Source organism: Felis catus, chromosome C2 (genome assembly GCF_018350175.1).
Source record: "Felis catus isolate Fca126 chromosome C2, F.catus_Fca126_mat1.0, whole genome shotgun sequence".
Taxonomy (NCBI): Eukaryota; Metazoa; Chordata; class Mammalia; order Carnivora; family Felidae; genus Felis; species Felis catus.
In genome coordinates this window covers 148,763,263-148,785,817 of record NC_058376.1, presented here as the reverse complement: position 1 = coordinate 148,785,817, position 22,555 = coordinate 148,763,263, and the positions used below count along the sequence as shown (strand labels likewise).

Here is a 22,555-nt window from a genome sequence, read left to right as displayed (position 1 = left end):
AAAAGCAACCTCCTCCCTCTGCCAGAGGAGAATCGCCTCCCCTTGTTTGGAGACCATGCTGACCTCACTTGAATTAGAGCCTCATAGAGATACTGATTCTCTTCACGACTTGCTGTCACCATGCCTCATTTCCTGGAGTCAGATCCCAGCACAGCCTGGATGGGGAACAAAGCTTACATCTCAAGGACTTTTCTAAAGCATATTGCTATGTGTCAGCAAGAGTAGGGCCATGTGTGGGAGCAGATTGTATTAGCTTTTTTGTGGCTGCTGAAACAAATTACCACAAACCGAGTAGCTTAAAAGAACATAAATTTATTCCTTCACAGTTCTGGAGGCTTGAAGTCCAAAATCAAGATCGATTCCTTCTGGAGGCTCTGAGGGAGAATCTGTTCCATGTCTCTCGGCTAGATTCTGGTGGCTAGCAGCAATTCTTGGCATTGCTTGATTTCTAGGCATGTCTCTCCAATCTCTGCCTCCCCCCTCATGGCACCTTCTCTTCTGTATGTCTCTGTGGCTTCTTTCCTGTCTCTTACAAGGACACCCAGTCACTGGATTTAGGGCAAGTGAGCCCTAAATCCAGGATGATCTCATAGTAAGATCCTTAATTTAATTACATCTGCAAATGTCATGAGTCTTGGACAAGAAAGAGCTTAGCAAAGGCACTGTGGAGCAGAGTTCTAGCTAACCGAAAGAACTATAATGAGGAGCAGAATCAACTTATCAACCACAAAGACCTGCAGTCAGCAGCAGAACCACCATAGCAACCCTGGCCCACAGAGCCTGGAGCAGAGGCGCTCAGCCAAGCGCTCAATAGGTCCACTGACCCCACTTTGCCACATGCACAGGAATGATAATAAATGATGGCTGTGTTAAGCCCTTGAGTTTCGAGGGCTTTGTTTTGCGGCAACTGCTAGCTGATACAGAGAGTAACACCTCTCCCAGCAATCAATAAGCAAATAATAAGTAAGGCTTTAAAATATTTGAAGAACATAGTAATGAAACTTGATATAACAGCTATATAAAGAACTCTGTACCCGGCCTCAAAGAAGACACATTCTTTCTAAGCAAATATGGAGCATTCTCTAAAAATTAAGTGTATGTTAGGCCTAAAGGCAAATTGCAACTCATTCCAAAAACAAAATCTTGGGGTGCCTGGGTGGCTCAGTTAGTTAAGCATTCTGCTCTGGATTTTCAGATCATCATCTTGCAGTTTGTGGGTTTGAGGTCCGTGTTGGGCTCTGCACTGAGAACATGAAGCCTGTTTGGGATTCTCTCTCTTGGCTACTCCCCCGCCTCCCCCCAACCGTCTCTCTCTCAAAAATAAACTTAAAATGAAAATGAAAAATAAGGAAAGAAAAAGGAAATCTCTACAGGCAAATTTAGTAATCAACACATGATGGCAAAAAAAAGAAGAAAAAACGAATTCAACCCCCAAATCTATTCATTTAATTGGAATAGAAATAACATCCAAAATACTGGCATTATAGAAAAAAATCAAGTGGAACATATAGATATATTAGAAACAAATGAGAAGAGGCACTACATATAAAAATCTTTAGGGTGCAGCCAAAGTCATACAAAAAAAAATAGAGCTCTAATACATTTGCTAGAAAATAAGAGATTAAAAAAAAAACTAACATCTCAACTCAAAAAGCTAAGAAAAGAACATCAAAATAATCCCCCAAAGTAAGTAAATAATAAATATAAAAGTAGAAACCAAGAAATCGAACAATAGAACCCTTTCTTTCTTCTGGAGGAGGGAGGAAACAAATAAAATTGACAAATTGTGACAAGTTTAATCTAGACAAATTTAGAAAAAACACCAATAAACAACATTAGGAATGATAAAGGGACTGTAACTGTAAACACAGTAGAGTTTTTAAAAATTGAAGGGAATATTACATAAAACTTTATAATAACAAACTGGAAAGGGAAAACACGCATGATTTTCTAGGAATCAAATGCCCAATATTGGCAAAGAAGTAGGAAATTTAAAGAGAACAACAAACACAAAATAAACTGGAAAGGTGGTCTAATATTTATACTAAAGTGTGCCCAAACACAGCCAAACCTTTGGGGTACCAAAAATCTCTTATTACTTAACCATGTATAAATGTGGAAGTCTTTCCAATATATTTTATAAGGCTAGCATAATAATCCTGATACCAACATAAGAAAAAAGAAGGCAGGCAGGCAGGCAGGCAGGCTATAAGCTTAGCTCACTCTATAAATATGAAAATTCCAGGGAGTGACCAATATGGCAGAACGGCATGGAAGTTTTTTTTTGCGTCTCACACCTATGAAATACAGCCAGACTAACACTAAACCATCCTGCACACCTAGAAAACTGATCTGAGGTATAACACAACAATCTGCACAACCTGAACCACAGAACTCAGCAGGTAACAGCGGTGAACTGGGGGAGAGAAGGCTCAGAGGGCAGGGAGCTGTTTTTGCTTGCAAAGGGAGGATTGAGATGGGTGTGGAGGTGCTGTGGTGGGGGGTAGAATATGGGAAAAGCACCACCCCTCAAAAGCAGCTGGAGAGAAAGTGGAAAAGTGGGAACAGCCACACGGACCGAATTAAAAAGGGAGAAAGGAGAAAGGAGAGGGTTTAAATTCCATTAAGACTCTATAAACAGGGGAGCACTGTCTGAAACTCCGCAGCTAGATACCTGGTAGTGCTCTGATGAGAAGGGTGAGTCCCCAGGAGCAGAGAGGGAGATCAACCACATTTGCTGGTGCCAGAACAAAAGTCGTTGGGGATGAAGCCTGGTGCCAGATGTGTGTTGTCCCTGAAACGCTGCTGCCACACGATCACATGAACTTTTTCTGGGCCGGGCTGGCAACTGGCCGCAGTCTCCGGGCGGCAGCAGCAGCACAGTTTCTGCGAATGTTCCTGGGTGTGGCCAGCACCCGGCCATTGCTCAGTGAGACCCTCCCCCAGAGGATCTGAGTGGGTCAAAGCCGCAGTCCCTCAAAAGTAAAGGGTTGGGAAACACAGCTACATCTGAGATAAAACTCAGGAGGGAGGTGCTGCCTGGCAACCTGATGGCTTGGTCACGGACAGTGTAAAAGTGGGGAGTGGATGGAAACAGGAGACAGAGGATGGGTGCATGACTACTGATCAGGTAGAACAGAGTTCTGATACTAGAGACTGGGTAGCTGGGTGACGCCATTTTCACCTCTCCCGCATGTGTGCATACACACTTACAAGCACCACAACAATCCACCCCAGTAAGCTAAACAGCACCATTTAGTGGAGAATGGAGCCATTACACTAAGCACTGCCCAACTGGGCCAACCTCACTCTTCAGAAATATGAGTCTCTCCCCCTGCTTAGTTTATGACTATAAAGTGCTTCATAGTTTGACTTCTAGGGGAAAACGATGTAATTTAAATTGTATTTCAGTCTGTTCCCTGGTCCACCTATTCAATTTTTTTTCTTTTTCATTTCTTTTCTTTTTTTTGAATACAGAAAGAGAAAAAATATATTTTTATTATCAATTTTTATTAAAAATATTTCTTTAATTTTTTCTATATTTTTTTACTTTTTTGTAAAATTTTCAAATTCTATTTTACTTTCATCATTTCATTTTATTCTATTTCAGTGTATTAATTTTTTCAAATTGTCAAATGTTTTCTATTTTCTTTTTTTCTTTTTCTTTTTTCCCTTTTTTCTCTAATCTATCAAACTCCCTTCAACAACCAGACGAAAACACACCTAGTATCTAACATGATTTATTTGATGTGTGTGTGTGTGTGTGTGTTGTTTTTAATTTTTTAATTTTAAATTTTTTTACATTATTAATTCCTTTTTTTCCTACAAAATGATGAAAGGAAGAAATTCAGCCCAAAAGAAAGAGCAGAAAGAAATGACAGTCAGGGACTTAATGCAGACACAAGCAAGACATCTGAACCAGAATTTAGAATCATGATAATAAGAATACTAGCTGGGGTTGAAAATAGATTAGAACCCCTTTCTGTGTAGATGAAAGAAGTAAAAGCTAGTCAGGATAAAATAAAAAATGCTATAACTGAGCTGCAATCTAGAATACTTGCCACTGTGGCAAGGATAGATGAGGCAGGGCAGAGAATCAGTGATATAGAGGACAAATGTATGGATAACAATGAAGCAGAAAAAAGTGCGACACTAAGGCAAAAGAGCACGATTTAAAAATTAGAGAAATCAGTGACTCATTAAAAAGGAACAACAGGGGTGCCTGGGTGGTGCAGTCGGTTAAGCGTCCGACTTCAGCCAGGTCACGATCTCGCGGTCCGTGAGTTTGAGCCCCGCGTCGGGCTCTGGGCTGATGGCTCAGAGCCTGGAGCCTGTTTCCGACTCTGTGTCTCCCTCTCTCTCTGACCCTCCCCCGTTCATGCTCTGTCTCTCTCTGTCCCAAAAATAAATAAATGTTGAAAAAAAAATTAAAAAAAAAAAAAAAGGAACAACACCAGAATCATAGGGGTCCCAGAAGATGAAGAGAGAGAAAAAGGGGTGGAAGGGTTACGTGAGCAAATCATAGCAGAAAACTTTCCTAACCTGGGGAAAGACACAGACATCAAAATCTAGGAAGCACAGAAGACTCCCATTAGATTCAACAAAAACCGACCATCAACAAGGCATATCATAGTCAAATTCACAAAATACACAGGCAAGGAAAGAATCAGGAAAGCAGCATGGGAAAAATGTCCTTAACCTACAAGAGAAGACAGATCAGGTTTGCAGCAGACCTATCCACAGAAACTTGGCAGGCCAGAAAGGAGTGGCAGGATATATTCAATGTGCTGAATCAGAAAAATTTGCAGCCAACAATTCTTGATCCAGCAAGGCTGTCATTCAAAACAGAAGAGAGATAAAAAGTTACCCAGACAAACAAAAATAAAAGGAGTTCGTGAGCACTAAACCAACCCTGCAAGAAACTTAAGGGGGACTCTCTGAGGGGAGAAAAGATGAGGAAAAAAAAAAGAACCAAAAGCAACAAAGACTAGAAAGAACCAGAGAACATCACCAGAAACTCCAACTCTATAAGCAACATAATGGCAATAAATTTATATCTTTCAGTACTCACTCTAAATGTCAATGGACTAAACGCTCTAATCAAAAGATATAGGGTAACAGAATAGATAAGAAAATAAGATCCATCTATGTGTTGTTTACAAGAGACCCACTTTAAACTTTTTTTTTTTTCAACGTTTATTTATTTTTGGGACAGAGAGAGACAGAGCATGAACGGGGGAGGGGCAGAGAGAGAGGTAGACACAGAATCGGAAACAGGCTCCAGGCTCTGAGCCATCAGCCCAGAGCCTGACGTGGGGCTCAAACTCACAGACCGCAAGATCGTGACCTGGCTGAAGTCGGACGCTTAACCGACTGCGCCACCCAGGCGCCCCTACAAGAGACCCACTTTAGACCTAAAGACACCTTCAGATTAAAAATAGGGGGGTGGAGAACCATCTATCATGCTAATGGTCGGCAAAAGAAAGCCAGAGTAGCCATACTTATATCAGACAATCTAGACTTTAAAATAAAGACTGTAACAAGAGATGAAGAAGGGCATTATATCACACTTAAGGGGTCTATAGACCAAGAAGACCTAACAATTGTAAATATTTATCCTCCAAATGTGGGAGTACCCATATATGTGTGTGTGCGTGTGTGTGTGTGTGTGTGTGTGTGTGTGTGTGTATCAATTAATCACAAACATAAAGAAACTCATTGCTTCTTTATAATATAATACCATAATAGTAAGGGACTTCTATAATTCTATAATTATAATTCTATAATTATAATTCTATAATTCTATAATACCATAATAGTAAGGGACTTCAACACCCCACTTAAAGCAGTGGACAGATCATCTAAACAGAAAATCAATAAGGAAAAATGGCTTTGAATGACACACTGGACCAGATTAACTTAAGAGATATATTCAGAACATTTCATCCTAAAGCAGCAATATATAAATTCTTCTCCAGTGCACATAGAATGTTCTCCAGATCACATACTGGGACACAATTCAACCCTCACCAAGTACAAAAAGATCAAGACCATACCGTGCATACTTTCAGACCCAACATTATGAAACTCAAAATCAACCTCAAGAAAAAATATGGAAAGATAACAAATACGTGGAGACTAAAGAACATCCTATTAAAGAATGAATGGGCTAACCAAGAAGTTAAAGAGGAAATTAAAAAGTACATGGAAGCCAATGAAAATGACAACACCACAACCCCAAACCTCTGGGATACAGCAAAGGCAGTCATTAGATGGAAGTATAAAGCAATCTAGGCCTTGCTAAAGAAGGAGGAAAGGTCTCAGATACACAACATAACTTTACATCTTAAAGAGCTGGAAAAAGAACAGCAAATAAAACCAGCAGAAGTCAGGAAATAATAAAGATGAGAGCAGAAATCAATGCTATCAAAACAAAAACAAAACAAAACAAAACAAAAACAAACAAACAAAAACCAGTAGAACAGATCAATGAAATCAGAAGCTGGTTCTTTGAAAGAATTAACAAAATTGATAAACCCCTAGTCAGTTTGATCAAAAAGAAAAAGGAAAGGACCCAAATAAATAAAATCAAGAATGAAACAGGAGAGATCACAACCAACACAGAAGGAATACAAACAATAATAAGAGAATATAATGAGCAACTATATGCAAATAAAATGGGCAATCTAAAAGACAAATTCCTAGAAACATATAAACTACCAAAACTGAAACAGGAAGAAGAAGAAAATGTGAACAGACCCATAACCAGTAAAGACATTGAACCAGTAATAAAAAATCTCCCCCCAAAACAGGAGTCCAGGGCCAGATGGCTTTCCCGGGGAATTCTACCAAATATTTAAGGAGGAGTTAACACCTATTCTCTTGTAGCTGTTCCAAAAAATAGAAATGGAAGGGAAACTTCCAAACTCTTTCTATGAAGCCAACATTACCTTGATTCCAAAACCAGAAAAAGACCCCACTAAAAAGGAGAACTACAGATCAATTTCCCTGATGAACATGGATGCAAAAATCCTCAACAAGATATTAGCCAACCAGATCCAACAATACGTTAAAAAAATTACTCACCACGACCAAGTGGGATTTATACCTGGGATGCAGGGCTGGTTAAATATCCATAAAACAATCAATGTGATACATCACATCAATAAAAGAAAGGACAAGAACCACATGATCCTCTCAATAGATGCAGAGAAAGCATTTGACAAAATACAACATCCTTTTTTGATAAAAACCCTCAAGAAAGTAGGGGTAGACGGATCATACCTCGAGATCAAAAAAGCCATATATGAAAGACCCACCACTAATATCCTCCTCAATGGGGAAAAACTGAGAGCTTTCTCCCTAAGGTCAGGAACAAGACAGGGATGTCCGCTCTTGCCACTGTCATTCAACATAGTATTGGAAGTCTTAGCTTCAGCAATCAGACAACACAAAGAAATAAAAGGCATCCAAATAGGTCAGGAGGAGGTCAAACTTTCACTCTTCGCAGATGACGTGATACTCTATATGGAAAACCCAAAAGATTCCACCAAAACACTGCTAGAACTGATCCATGAATTCATTAAAATCGCAGGATATAAAATCAATGCACAAAAATCTGTTGCATTCCTATACAGCAACAATGAAGCCACAGAAAGAGAAATCAAGGAATCGATCCCATTTACAATTGCACCAAAACCCATAAAATACCTAGGAATAAATCTAACCAGAGGTGAAAAATCTATACGCTTAAAACTATAGAAAGCTTATGAAAGAAACTGAAGAAGACACAAAAAAATGGAAAAAGATTCCATGCTCCTGGATAGGAAGAACAAATATTGTTAAAATGTCGATACTACCCAAAGCGATCTACATATTCAATGCAATCCCTATCAAGATAACACCAGCATTCTTCACAGAGCTAGAACAAAGAATTCTACAATTTGTATGGAACCAGAAAAGACCCCAAATAGCCAAAACGATCTTGAAAAAGAGAACCAAAGCAGGAGGCATCACAATCCCCGACTTCAAGCTATACTACAAAGTTGTAATCATCAAAACAGTATGGTACTGGCACAAAAACAGACACTCAGATCAATGGAACAGAATAGAGAACCCAGAAATGGACCCACAAACGTGTGGCCAATTAATCTTTGACAAAGCAGGAAAGAATATCCAATGGAATAGAGATAGTCTGTTCAGCAAGTGGTGCTGGGAAAACTGGACAGTGACATGCAGAAGAATGAACCTGGACCACTTTCTTACACCATACACAAAAATAAACTCAGAATGGATGAAAGACCTAAATGTAAGACAGGAAGCCAGCAAAATCCTCGAGGAGAAAGCAGGCAAAACCTCTTTGACCTTGGCCACAGCAACTTCTTACTCAACATGTCTCCAGAGGCAAGGGAAACAAAAGCAAAAATGAACTACTGGGACATCATCAAAATAAAAAGCTTCTGCACAGCTAAGGAAACAATCATCAAAAGTAAAAGTCAACCGATGGAATGAGACAAGATATTTGCAAATGACATATCAGATAAAGGGTTAGTATCCAAAATCTATAAAGAACTTATCAAACTCAACACCCAAAAAATAAATAATCCAGTGAAGAAATGGGCAGAAGACAGGAATAGACACTTCTCCAAAGAAGACATCCAAATGGTCAACCAACACATAAAAAATGCTCAACATCACTCATCATCAGGGAAATACAAATGAAAACCACCATGAGATATCACTTCACACCTGTCAGAATGGCTCAAAAGAACAGCTCAGGCAACAACAGATGTTGGCGAGGATGCAGAGAAAGAGGATCTTTTTTGCATTGCTGGTGGGAATGCAAGCTGGTGCAGCCAGTCTGGAAAACAGTATGGAGGTTCCTCAAAAAATTGAAAATAGAGCTACCCTCTGACCCAGCAATTGCACTACTAGGTATTTATCCAAGGGATACAAGTATGCTGTTTTGAAGGAACACATGCAATGCACCCCCACGTTTATAGCGGCACTATCAACAATAGCCAAAGTATGGAAAGAGCCCAAATGTACATCAACGGATGAATGGATAAAGAAGATGTGGTATATATATACAATGGAGTATTACTCAGCAACCAGAAAGACTGAAATCTTGCCATTTGCAACTACGTGGATGGAACTAGAGGGTTTTATGTTAAGCGAAATTAGTCAGAGAAAGACAAAAATCACATGACTTCACTCATATGAGGACTTCAAGATACAAAACAGACAAACATAAGGAAAGGGAAGCAAAAATAATATAGAAACAGGGAGGGGGACAAAACATAAGAGACTCTTAAATATGGAGAACAAACAGAGGGTTAATGGAGGGGTTGTGGGAGGGGGATGGGCTCAATGGGTAAGGGGAATTAAGGAATGTACTCCTGAAATCATTGTTGCACCATATGCTAACTAACTTGGATGTAAATTTAAAAAATAAGTTAAAAAAATAAAGATGAAAACTACCCCCCAAAAAAGTCAAATTAAATCCAGCAGCATATTAAAAATAAGATTTATACTAGCTATGCAAACATGATTCAACTTTAGGAAAATTTTAATGTCAGTCACTTGATTGGCACATTAAAGAAGAAAAACATATGCGCATTTCACTAGATTACAAAAATTTTTTTTATAAAAAATCAACTCATTCCTGAAAGGAAAACTAAAAAGACTCTAACTAGGAATAGAAGGGAATTTCTTAAAATGATGAGGACATGGCCCAAAATATCCTGCATCTGAAGCACCCTGCAGCTGGCAGGCAGTCCTCTCCCGCTCCCAACCACAGCCCAGGGACATCACCAGGGTTCTGTCTAGCAGCAGACAAGTTTTCTCCCCAGACGCGCTCTTCCTCATTTGTGATGGATTGTGCCTCAGCCCCCCTTGTATTTTGGTCTACTTTCACTACATCTCAGAGATATTCCTGAATATTTCTCGCATGGGGCAGTATCCTTTCTTAGCCTTCAAGTGTTGCTACATTTTCTTGTATTGTATTGTATTGTATTGTATTGTATTGTATTGTATTGTATTGTATTGTATTATATTGTTATATAATATTATATTTATTATATTCTTTGAGGAGCTTTAAAGAACAGGTTTAGAGAAGCAGTTCTCAAAATCTAGTATAGGGGCGCCTGGGTGGCGCAGTCGGTTAAGCGTCCGACTTCAGCCAGGTCACGATCTCGCGGTCCGTGAGTTCGAGCCCCGCGTCGGGCTCTGGGCTGATGGCTCAGAGCCTGGAGCCTGTTTCCGACTCTGTGTCTCCCTCTCTCTCTGCCCCTCCCCCGTTCATGCGCTGTCTCTCTCTGTCCCAAAAATAAATAAACGTTGAAAAAAAAATTTAAAAAAAAAAAAAATCTAGTATAAATTAGAATCACCTAGGAGTTTTAAAAATGAAGTGTTCTGGGCCCATCCCAAGTTATTTTGTATGTAACTTCCCCCTGATTATATTAATAATCTATATTCATTGTAGATTTTTTAAAAATAATGAGAGAGGCACCTGGGCAACTCAGTCAGTTGAGCATCTTACTTGGGCTCAGGTCACGATCTTGCAGTTCATGAGTTCGAGCCCCACATCAGGTTTGGTGCCTTCAGCACAGAGCCTGCTTCAGATCTTCTGTCCCCCCACCCCCCCAACCCTTCTGTCCCACTCCAGCTGTGCTCTCTCTCTCAAAAATAAATAAAACAATAAAACAATAAAACAATAAATAAATAAATAAATAAATAAATCATTAAAAAAATGTAAATAATAAGAAAATAAGGTCACATACTTGATATATTTTGAAACATGACTTTTGGGGAGTTTCCACCAGCCACAAGGGGATGAGTATTTTACCTCATTTATTTTTGTACACGTGGGTATAATACAAGATTCCCTCCCCCTTTCATAAATTGTTCTGGGTCAATAGGAGAAGGAGGTCCCAGCACTGGTAATTCAATACTTAAACTGGAATAGACACATGTTACCCCAAGATTTCTAGATGAGCCGTGTGGAAGTGATTCCTTGACCTCAGTGCAATGAGGGATGACCCCATCTACCCAAATTAGGGTGCTCCGGGTCTACACCCTGTTGATTTTCGTTCCAAGCTTTTATGACAATATCTCTGTTTTCCTCACTTGTGAAGGACAAAATTGGTAAGTACAGCTCTCTTAGCTTACTGTCTGGAGAGGCTCCCTGGCTGTCAGGAGACATCAGTCATGATGCTTGAACTTGCTTTCTAGCCTATACACCGTCTTCTGGGATATGCACCATGCCTTCGGAAACACATACACAGAGAACTCAATTTCTGTGATGTTTGCCTATTTATCTCAAACTTGCCTGATTTCGTTTCAAAGATGATTAATCCCTAAACCTATTGGGAGCAGTGTGATGAGCCAGAAGTCACTGTGCCTGGGGACAGGTGATGACATTCACAGTGAATGAACAAGAACTGCCAGCCTGTGCGCCCAGTGGATGGATGACTCGGTGTGGAGTGAGCACGTCCGGGAAGCGCGATTATACAGGTTTGTCCCATTTCAATCCGGGCACCTGTGAGCCTCAGTCACAGTCTGTGAGTGGCTGGGTAAGACCTCCCTCACCTGCCACGGGGAGAAATTTCCTTGCTCTGCGGTCAGGGAACCCAGTAAATTTCCCCTGGGTTACAGGGCTAAGGAGCATGCATGCCTTCACACTAACAAAACTCAGTGTGGGTATGCTTCTTTACTTTTCTTTTCTTTTTAAAGTAATCTATCTCTACACCCATCATGGGGCTTGAACTCACAACCCCAAGATCAAGAGTCACATGCTCTACCATCTGAGCCAGTCAGGTGCCCCACTTTCTTTTCCTTTAAAAAGCGTACATGTTTATTGGTGAAAATAATAAACCTTTCTTGTAGGCATTTTGGAAAACACAGAAAAAGCATCAAAGAAAACAACAGTCAGTCGTGACCCACCATCTAAAGATGACTGCTTTTAATTTTTTTGTATATTTTTATTTTTTCGAAGTGAACACACATGGTAGGTGTCTTAGGAAACTGTTTGTATGTGATGTGAAGTTTTCTATCTCACTTTTGTCATTTCACATGCATTCTAGAGCACTTACCTTCCAGCACCTGATTTCACTTTTATGAACTGGAAAATCCCCTCTCTCTTTCCAATCTCTTTTCAGAAGTAGCCACTGTAGCAGTTGGGTACCATATTCTTCCAGATATTTTCTGTGTTTATGCAGATAGGAAAAAAATAAATATCGTTGAACACATGTAGCCCCTTTTGAAACAATAAATGGAATTCTGTTGTATGTATTGTTTACTTTTGTTCACTTAACAATGTACCCACTTACTCATTTAATAATTATTTTCTGGGGCGCCTGGGTGGCTCAGTCGGTTAGGCGTCCGACTTCGACTCAGGTCACGATCTCGCGGTCCGTGAGTTCGAGCCCCGCGTCCGGCTCTGGGCTGATGGCTCGGAGCCTGGAGCCTGCTTCCGATTCTGTGTCTCCCTCTCTCTCTGCCCGTCCCCCGTTCATGTTCTGTCTCTCTCTGTCTCAAAAATAAATAAACGTTAAAATTTTTTTTTTTAAAATAATTATTTTCTTAGGGCTGCTGCTGTGTGGGCACTGAGAACCATGGACACCTTCCCAGAGCGTGGCAAGGAATCCCTCATTTTGAAAACTGGGTACAGAGAATTCCGCAAATGATTTATTTAACTTCACCTACACTTTTAGGTTGGTTCCAATATTTTTGCTTTCACCAATGCTGTTTCCCCATTGGCCTAACACTGTGCTAGCATCCCAGATGACGAGGAAAGTGGCACTTACTTCAGCAGATGGGTTAACAACCCACTTATATCAGCAGCACCTGTCTTCTGGATACACCATTTTAAAATTACTAATTGCCATTGCGTCTAATTGGGGTCTGGCACTGTTATCATTTTGCAAGGTCAAGTACTTTCATGTTAGTGATGAATATTTTAATGAGTTAGTCGGAATGGGGACTTGATTCACAAGTTACTGGGACCCATCCCTGGCCCTTTCTCTTACTGCTGGAAAACCCGTGGCTGTTGTCCTCACCCCATCTCTTCTACTTTCTAGTGTGGGAGCTGACATAGTGATTCCATTTACAACTTCCAAGGGATTTTTTTGAGGTTTATTTATTTTTGAGAGAGAGGGAGAGAGAGAGAGAATCCGAAGTGGGTTCTGCGCTGACAGCAGTAAGCCCGATGCGGGGCTTGAACCCACAAACCTCAAGATCATCACCTGAGCCGAAGTCAGATGTTCAACTGACTGAGCCACCTTGGTGCCCTCCCTACATCCCCATTTAGGTAACACAGTAAATACTACATAGTAGGTCAAATAAAATTACACCCCACCTCACCCACAGATAATTATATGGCCATTAGGAGGCTTGTCACTAAAATCTCTTTGTATGATGTTGATAGATGAAGTCATCATTTTTTTTTTGTCTTATTCCCTGAGTTTGGGTAATTATTCTTCTATCTCTCAGTGTCTCAGTTTCCTTCTGTGTAAAATGAGAGTAATACTACTTCCTATCCCATAGGTTGTTTTGAAGATAGAATGAATACATGTAAAGTGCATCGTCAGTAATGTCTCTACTAACTCACCAACGAGAAATACTTTTTAAATTAGCTGATACCTCCTTACCCAGTAGAAGATCGATGTTGCACGTGATTTCTGTCCAAAAGAAAGAATCACCCCAAAAGCTATGATTTTAATGCCTATAGGACATTGAATAGTTTGGAGTCTAATTTTGCAATCGTATCCACGGTCAGGTATTAAACAAATGTTGGCCCATGTTATTAATCAGCAGTGGTAACAACGATCACATTACGGTTCTAAGTCTTGAAACCACTCCTCAGATACAGAGGAGCAGGAGGCAGTGACGTGGTGCTCAGAACCGGGCAACGGCCAGTGCAAATGCTCAGCTGAAGGGTCACAGGGAAGCCACACTGGCTGTGTCAGGTGGGGAAGGTCACGTGGCTCTGCCACAGCGTGTGTCAGGCTCTAACATTTGGTTTGGCCAACTCCTGTCCACTTATAACCCACCCCAATCACAAACTTGGCAGGGAAAACTCTTGTCTGGTGGCTACTAATGTGAAACTTTCAGACGAAGTCCAGAAAGCAAATTCCAGTTGGTTCCTTCTGGAACAGGATCCCCACGGGCATTGACACTTGATTTTCTCTGCCTGCATTTGGCGACCATACAGCAGATCGTGCCGCAAGATCTTCCACGCAAGAAGTGACCCCTTCTCCAGAACCCTCGCCTTTTCTCCCCGGGCACTTCAACACCGGGGGCAGCCCTCAGGCCTTCCAGGCATGGCTTTACTAGTCTCTTGTCTCAACAATCCTAGAATTTTCAATGTTAGTGCCAGCCACGTCTGATGTGACTTTACGTTCTTCCAAGAGAAGATCCCTCCCCCAATTTCACAGACACAATTGAAATACACAAAATTGCATATATTTAAAGTGTGTTATTTGTTCAGTTTGACATATGTACACATCACTGCAATCAGGATGACAATTTGCATCAGCACCAACTAGACTGACACTTCAGACAGGTTTGTGTTTTCTGGAATGTATATAAATATAAATATATATGCATGTATCTATAATTATATATAAATGGGATCAGAGAGCATGTACTTTATTTGTCTAGCTTCTTTCATTTAGCATAACTATTTTGAGATTTATCCAGGTTGTTGCACACATGCACAGTCTGTTCCTTTTTCTTGCTGAGTAATATTCCACAGTATGGATATACCATAATTTTTAAAAATTTTTTTTAACGTTTATTTATTTTTGAGACAGAGAGAGACAGAGCATGAACAGGGGAGGGGCAGAGACAGAGAGAGGAGGGAGACACAGAATCCGAAACAGGCTCCAGGCTCTGAGCTGTCAGCACAGAGCCCGATGCGGGGCTCAAACTCACGGACCATGAGATCACGACCTGAGCCGAAGTCGGACGCTTAACTGACTGAGCCACCCAGGTGCCCCGTATAATTTTTTTATATATTCACCTGGTGATGTACATTTGTGTTGCTTCCAGGCTTTTTTTTTTTTTTTGATATTACAAATAAAGATTTGTTATCATGTGTATAATTCTTTATGTGGGCATGTATTTTCATTTTTCTTGGGTAAATACATAGTTGTAGAATGGCTAGTTCGTAGGGCAAGTGTATGTTTGACATTTTAGGAAACTGTCATGATATTTTCCAAGCGGTTACATCACTTCACATCCCCACCAGCCATGTGTGAGAGTTCCTGTTGCTCCACGGCCTTGCCAACACTCAGTAGGGTCAGACTCATTACTTTTAGCCATTCTGTTAAGTATATGGTATTTTGATTTTTATTTTCTTAATGAATCTTGATGTTGAACATCTTTGCATGGCTTATTGGCCATTTGTATGTCTTTTTTGTGAAGTGTCTATTTGAATCTTTTGCATGTTTTCTTACTGTATTGTTTTGTCTTCTTATTGAGTTAAAGAGTTTTTTATGTTTGGCTGCAAGTTCTTTGTCTTATACATGTACTGCACATATTTTCTCCCAGTCTGTGGCTTGCATTTTTGTTTTCTTCTGGGTGAATTTCAAAGAATTCTGGGTGAATTTTGATGCAGTCCATGTGTCATTATTTTTCTTTTATAGTTTATGTTTTAAGAAATCTTTACCAACCCCAGCATTGCAAAGAATCTTCTCTTAATGTTTTCTTCTTGACGTTTATAGTTTTCAGTTCTGTGTTGAGTTAAATTTTGTGTATTTGTGTGTTAGTTTTCAGTACGTTCCTTTTTTTCCACAGGGATATCGAGTACATACAGTACCATTTAAAGACAAGATCAGGTTTTGAGATGAAAGCACCCTCCTGGTTACTTTTATTTGAAGGTATTCTGTTCAGTCATGTGTCCCAGGAGACATAGTGCACAGGGCTGGACATTATATCCCAGGAAAGATTTGACTTGGATGCAGTGAGGGAAATAAGAGGGCTATCACCTCCTTTGTTTTAGATGGCATACTTCTCCTAATGTAGCCTTATATCAAACTACCTGTTTTTACTCTGATTTTTGTTCTTTGCCAGTCATGTAACATTACTGACTCATACTGAGTCTGAAGGTAATTAGAACCTCTACATCTTGCTTATAGGCTCTACTCTTTCATCAAATCACTTTCATCCCAGCTGAATTTTGCAATTCAAGTCCACGGTTTTATGTTTTGAAGCATTACATTTTATCTGGCTTGCTTTGGCCCATGCTTTGAATCCACTGATCCTAATTTTGTTGAGTGGCACAGTTTAGTGTCAGCCACAATTTCCACACCCAGGCCTCAGTCACCCATTGCAGGCTAGTCACCTGCAGCAGGGACAGGGATTCCATAACATTCCAATGAGTTACTTACTCAGTCTTTACCTTTCAGGGGCTTAGGGTCTCCAGACAAACAAATACAGGTCCTCAGTTTGGGAGCTCTCTGTCTGAAGAGGGAGGCAGGAATGAAGCCAGACTGCGGTCTGTGCCAGTGGAGAAAAGTGTTCTAGGGACACAGAGGAGAAACATCTAGTCATTATGGAATAGGGAAAGGTCACAGAAGACTGCCGAGTATTTCCTGCTGCTCTAATTCCCTCCTTTATGGTAATACTCCGTTTGGAGAACCTCCTTCTCCTATCCCTAGCCAAGCTGCCCTGGTAGGGATTGGCCCCACCCTCAGCTCCAGGGAGCATTCCCCAACCCACAAATTCCAAACCCCAGGCTCCCAGCCTCAGCTTAGAGCAGATGACATGGGAGGCGGGGAGAAACCAGATTTCTAACTGATACATAAATGTATGTACTCTTTCCCCATCTGTTTCCCTTTTCCCTTCTCATTTAAGTCAGCTTGGTGCACACTGCTTCAGCCGAGGCATGTGGCAAGTCAGAAAATAGACGTACTCTGAAAGTCCTGCTGGTGTTGCCTTTACACTTACAAGTGAATTCCTGAGAATAACCATAGTCAAAGAAACATAAAAGGAGACGGATTCTCCCCAGACTGAAAATAGATTGCTCTCCACTGGGCATAAGAGAAGGAAGAGTGAGGCCACGGTCCCGGGGGAGGATGGGGCACTGCCCTATTTCCTGGCAGCCCCACCAGGGAGGTGGCCAGACTCCAGAGAGAGATACATTCAAGATAGGCTTCCGGCATGGGTGTCACCAAGAGTTGCCTGTCCAGAAGCAATCAGAATGACAACCGCAGGCCTGATGACTAAGGACCACAGAGCTTTCCCTACCCCAGGGCCTTGGCACTGTGCAAGACCCAGGAAAGCAGGACCACCTAGAAGGTGAGGTGTCCCAGAAAGGACGAACGTCGTTTTTCCTACAGCCCGGCAGAATGGGACTTGAGTGAGAAGTTAAGTAGAGTCATGGAATATAAAGCAAGTTCTAATTCTTCATTCCTCAATTCAGGAGATGAAATTCACGATCTGCACACACCGAAGGAGACTCAACTTCTCTTCCCCTGCCCCTCCCCCACACCACCTCCTTTCCTTGCAGGGTGTCATCTTCCCGGCACTCATCTGGTTTGCTCTCAGTCACCCACACACACGCTCACACTCCGCCTGTGCCCCATGGCCCTGTGCTCAGTAGAGTGGTGCCAGACAAAGCCCAGAGACGTGGGGGAGAGAGGCTGATCCCGCCCCGTCTGAACACCACCGGACACTTGCCAGAAGACGGCCTTGGAACGGATGGCCCAAATAATGTTCTAGGACCATTTGTCTGAGTACCAGCTGTCAAAAGAAAGTTATTTAGGTGACTTGAATAAAGATTAAAGAGTTATTCAACTGATGCACATCAGAGAACACCTGAGGGACAGGTGGCCCCAGATTAAAGCGGGGCCAGGGTGTTTATAGGAGAGGGGAAGCTGACTTTGCGGACGTGCAGTGTGGGTTTAGGAAGCAGTGTTGGACTTCAGTGGAAACTCACGGTTTGGAGGCTGTTTCTGTTTTTGTGCCCCTTGCCCAGGTGCAATCCTAACACCATCAGAATAGTATATTCCAAGAAGTTTCTTTGCAAGCCTTGTGGCTTATGGTCTAGTCATAGTTTGCAAGGTGAAAGGTCTTGCAAACAAGAAAGGAAAAGGAGCAAGGTTAGAAGGCAAGGAGGAAATTGGGGGCCCCCTATCATGAAGGTTTTGTTCTTTTTAAAAAAAAATTTATTTATTTTTGAGAGAGAGAGAGAGAGAGAGAGAGGGGGAGGGTCAGAGAGGGGGGAAGACAGAGGATCTGAAGCAGGCTCCAGGCTCTACACTGATAGCAGCAAGCCCAATGCGAGGCTCGAACTCATGGACTGTGAGATCATGACCTGAGCCAAAGTCGGACACTCAACCAACTGAGCCACCCAAGGGCCCCAGTTTTTGTTTTTATACTCAAGAATCACAGATTGCATCACAAATGGGAGCATGTAGGCATGAACGCTGTGGAAGGTGGCAGGTACCCCCCCCCCCACAGAGTTCTCCAGCCCCCCATTCTTTTTTTTTTAATGTTTAAGTTTATTTATTTATTTTGAGAGAGACAGAAATAGCCTGACAGGGGGAGGGACAGAGACAGAGAGGGAGAGAGAAAATCCCAAGCAGGCTCCACGCTGCCAGCGCAGAGCCCAATGCAGGGCTCAAACTCATGAAACTATGAGATCATGACCTGAGCCAAAACCAAGAGTTAGATCCTTAACTGACTGAGACACCTAGCCTCCCCTCCAGCCCCCCATTCTTGAAGGCCATCCCTGAAGACCCTCCATAGGCTCTAACTTCTCACTCTGCTCAGGAAACATCCCTGTCCCTCTGCTCAGACATAGGGGCATCCTTTGTGGTCATGTTTATTGGACTCAACTGACAATGCTCACCCCCTTAAGGCCAGCAACAGGTATAAAGATCGGAGACTTTGCAGCCCTGTGTAGCCCAACCCTTCCCTACCAGACTCTCTTTACCTTCCTGGTCTCTCTTCCTGACATGTTAGGCCATGTCTTACCCTGTCTCATCCCTCTGGGGTGACTTTGTAGCCTCTCCATTATCCAAGCCAGCTCCTCATTTCTCCAGTGTGCTCCCCAAGGCTGGAGTCCTGGGCTGTTCACTCAAGCTAATTGGTGGTTCTCTCTGCTGACCCTTTGACTCTTCATCTCCCCTCTTCCATTAGCCTTTCTCCCACTCCTCCCTTCCTGGCATTCTCCATCAAGGGTGTGGTGGTTCCATGTGGAAAATTCCAGTTGCCCTCTGGCAGATGTCTACATTAGTCTGGTCCTTGTTTCTAGGGATGTTAGAAAAGTAGCCATGGAGATGCCCTCATAGGAAGCCCAGGCACAGAACTTGGTAATGCTCCTGCCCCTGAGGCCATGGAGGCCTCCCATCTGCTGCAGGAGGAGATACCTCCTCCTTTTCCAAAATAGATCTGACAATACTCTCCCAGTCTCCACTTTAATTTGAGTAGCATGTCTTCTGGGAGCAGAGGACAATTTTTGGACTTCCTCAAGCTCAATATGTTTACCATTGACTATTTATGGATAAGGAAGCTTAACCCCAACCTTCCTAAATGAGGGACATAGAGGTAGTGATGACTGTGGCATTCCCATGCCACCTTGTCCCTTTCCTCCCTGGACAGGGGTGTGAGCAGGATCCCATTAGCACACGAGGCAAAATTTTAAAAGGCACCCCTGCTGGGCAGACATATTTGCTAAAATCTCCACCTTTGAATAGCTGAGTTACAAGAAGGAGTCCCTCAGATGACCAACTTAGAGCACAGACAAGATTTCTGTCCCATCACGCTCTCCAAGGCCCCTTTGTGTTCAGCACTATCTGCAGAATCCTACTGTCAACCCTTGTGGGAGACAGTGGCTGACGTTCAGTGTCGTCTTCTTTCCATGCTCCAGAAGTCTGCTGTCCGCCCAACCATGGCAAAGCTTTGACTGGACATCAGTGCTGGTTGATACAAATAATAGGCCATAGAGAGTACTACAGTACTGGAAATTTACTTGCCATCTCATCAGAGGGAGGCCCACATTGATCAAGCTGCTCAGGGCCTCTAACTCACCAGCAGGTTAGAGATGTCCCACATCTCCTCACCACCTTCCACCCTTTGTCTTGATGTCCGTCTTTCAGTGTCTTAAACTGCCTCTTCTGTCCTAGCACAGCCCTGGCGGCCGCAAAAAGAACAGAGTATCAGGCTCTGGCCCCTGATCCTGTGTCTCCCCTCCTGCCATGACTAGGATACTGATACTGTACTCAGAGAAATTTCCTTCCCTGGGGCAGTTCTCAAAAACCCTCCCACTGTAGTCTCCTTTCATTCAAATTTTTATAAGGCTGTGATTTCTTGTGTTTGGAATTTCTACTCTTGCCGATTGAAAGGGTCTTGGGGACAATATTAACATTAATACTGGCAATAATAGCTACCAATTGTTGAATGATTACTTGGTAGCAGGCATTATCTTTGGTGCTATGTACTATCTTACTGAATCCTCAGGAAAATACCCTGAATTAGATACTCTCTTTAGCCTGTTTCATGGGAGAAGGGATTCGATAGGTAGACCTTGCAGGTAGTGGGGAGGCAGGGCCAGGGTGGAGCTGTGTCTGCCTGACTCCAAAGTCTGGGCTCTCCCACTGCAGCCTGTCCTCATTCTTCAGGGAGCCCAGGAACATATAGCACTGTCTGAATCCAGCCAGGACTTGTACCGGATACTGAAGACATTTCTACTCCTGGAAATGTCTCTTTAGGGAAGCTCAAGTGTTCAAACAAAGAAGCCATTTGTTCTCATCACCTGCTTACATGTTAGATTGTTGTTGTTAAATTTTGTCTGTCTCAACTTGAGTGCCATCTCCGCAAGGGGAGGAACTTGGTTTTGTTCCCTACTGTATCTGAATGAGGTGGGGCCATCAGAGGATTCAAGAAAGGAGGGAATATAGTCTGACACACTTTTCAGAGGATCCTTCTGGTGGAAAGAGTAGAGGCAGTGAGTGCTTGTATGAGAATGTTCCCCAAATCTAGGCAAGATATGAAGTTGGCTTAGACCTGCATAAGTTCCATGAGAGCGATGACAGGGTCAGACTGGCTCATGCAGTGCAAGGAGATCTCCCAGTGTGGTGTGAGGAAGAGAAAGGTCAAGGAGCCTCTAAGGATTCTGAACCAAGTAAATGGAAGGTTGAAGCTTCCATTTCCTACAGTGAAATGGGGGGATGATGGGTTTGGGTGGAGGTACCCTTCAAACATCAATGGGCAGATGGACACCTGGGTGGAAGCTGGAGGTGAGGGTCTGAAGTTCAGAGGATGGGGCTGAGGAGGAGATAGAACTACTGGGATCATCAGCGGGTGGAAGGGGTCTAAAGCCCTGAGAGAACCCAGTGCAATTGCCAAGGGAGCAAGGGTAGACAGAGAAACAGCTTAGGGCCAAGTCTGCTAAACACCAAGGCCAATTTCCACGGGCCACAAAGCACAGCCTGAGCATCTGAAAGGGTAATGATGGAGGGCACCACTGACTTTATGATACTCACAAAGTCGCAGACTCCTTGTCACAGTCCTCTCTGCCTTCTCTCATTTACATGTTCCTTGTTGCTTCTCATCCAAGATGGAGGCCGTGGTGCTTCCCATGACTCAGTCTCAGAAGTGGCACATTCTCCTTTATTCTCTTCAGTGGCGGTGAGTCACTACATTCAGTGAGGTTTAAAAAAGAAAAAAAAAGACAGAAAAACGAAAGAGGAAAAAAAATTATCACGCTGAGGGAGTTCCTTGCTGAGATGCCCAGGGGACTTTTGGCTCCATGGGCCAGCGGATCTGCAAACTGGTCTTGGCTGCAGACATGGATTCATTATAGAAATGAGGACATGAGAGGTTTAGGAGGACAGGAGGCTGCAGTCAGGCAGCTTAAGGCTTTAGAGTTAAAGCAATTGCAGGTTATGCCAAGTTTTAGGGTGTGGACATGATATTGCCCCAAAAGCAGCTGGTTGAATCATATGAAATATGATTTTGTCAGTCAAAACCAGTAGACTATCAGGAGTTTCATATGGTTCAACCTGCATAAACATTGGTAAAAGTCACTAAAGTTGACATTCAGATCTTGGTATCAGACCAAAGAAACTTGCTGATACTCCTTGTCCCGCAAAGGGACTAGCTAGTTTTCTCTTTCTCCTTTTTTTTTGTGTTCACCTTACCTGACTGCTCATTTGCTTTCAGAAAGCTGGCTGTCATGTTGGGGTCACACCATGACCTTCTGTATGTCAGTCAACCCATGTGATTGAAATCTAGGCGCTATCACTCCTAAACTGAGAGTCAGAAATAAAATTTTTAAACCATTTCTTTAACAAACATATTAAAAATAATTACTTTTAAATGGCAGCAAAATGTATCCCTGGTGTCTGAGCCCACGTTAGTGAGTAAAGTTTTGAGAGTTCCTGCTAAGCTGACTATTACATTTGCTGGAATATTGCACTAACGGGAGGAAAGGCATTCTCATAGACCAGCTACTAAATGAAAATCTTCCCGAAGAATTACTGTAATATCCTTTACATCTTATAACTTTATGGACTGACGCAAGCAGCTTTTTTTCTGTCCATCAAAG

General features: G+C 42.2%; 1 long non-coding RNA gene across 1 annotated transcript in view; it reads right to left on the bottom strand.

The window, feature by feature from the left end:
• Window positions 1-11,826: 11,826 nt before the first annotated feature.
• The window catches only part of LOC109491573, a 37,251-nt gene continuing 26,522 nt past the window's right edge, over window positions 11,827-22,555 (bottom strand). The window contains exons 2-5 of the long non-coding RNA XR_002735737.2: window positions 21,492-21,644; window positions 20,038-20,139; window positions 16,403-16,523; window positions 11,827-12,204 (exon numbers count right to left, since the gene is read on the bottom strand). This is a non-coding gene — a long non-coding RNA (uncharacterized LOC109491573). The remainder of the gene's footprint in view (window positions 12,205-16,402; window positions 16,524-20,037; window positions 20,140-21,491; window positions 21,645-22,555) is intronic.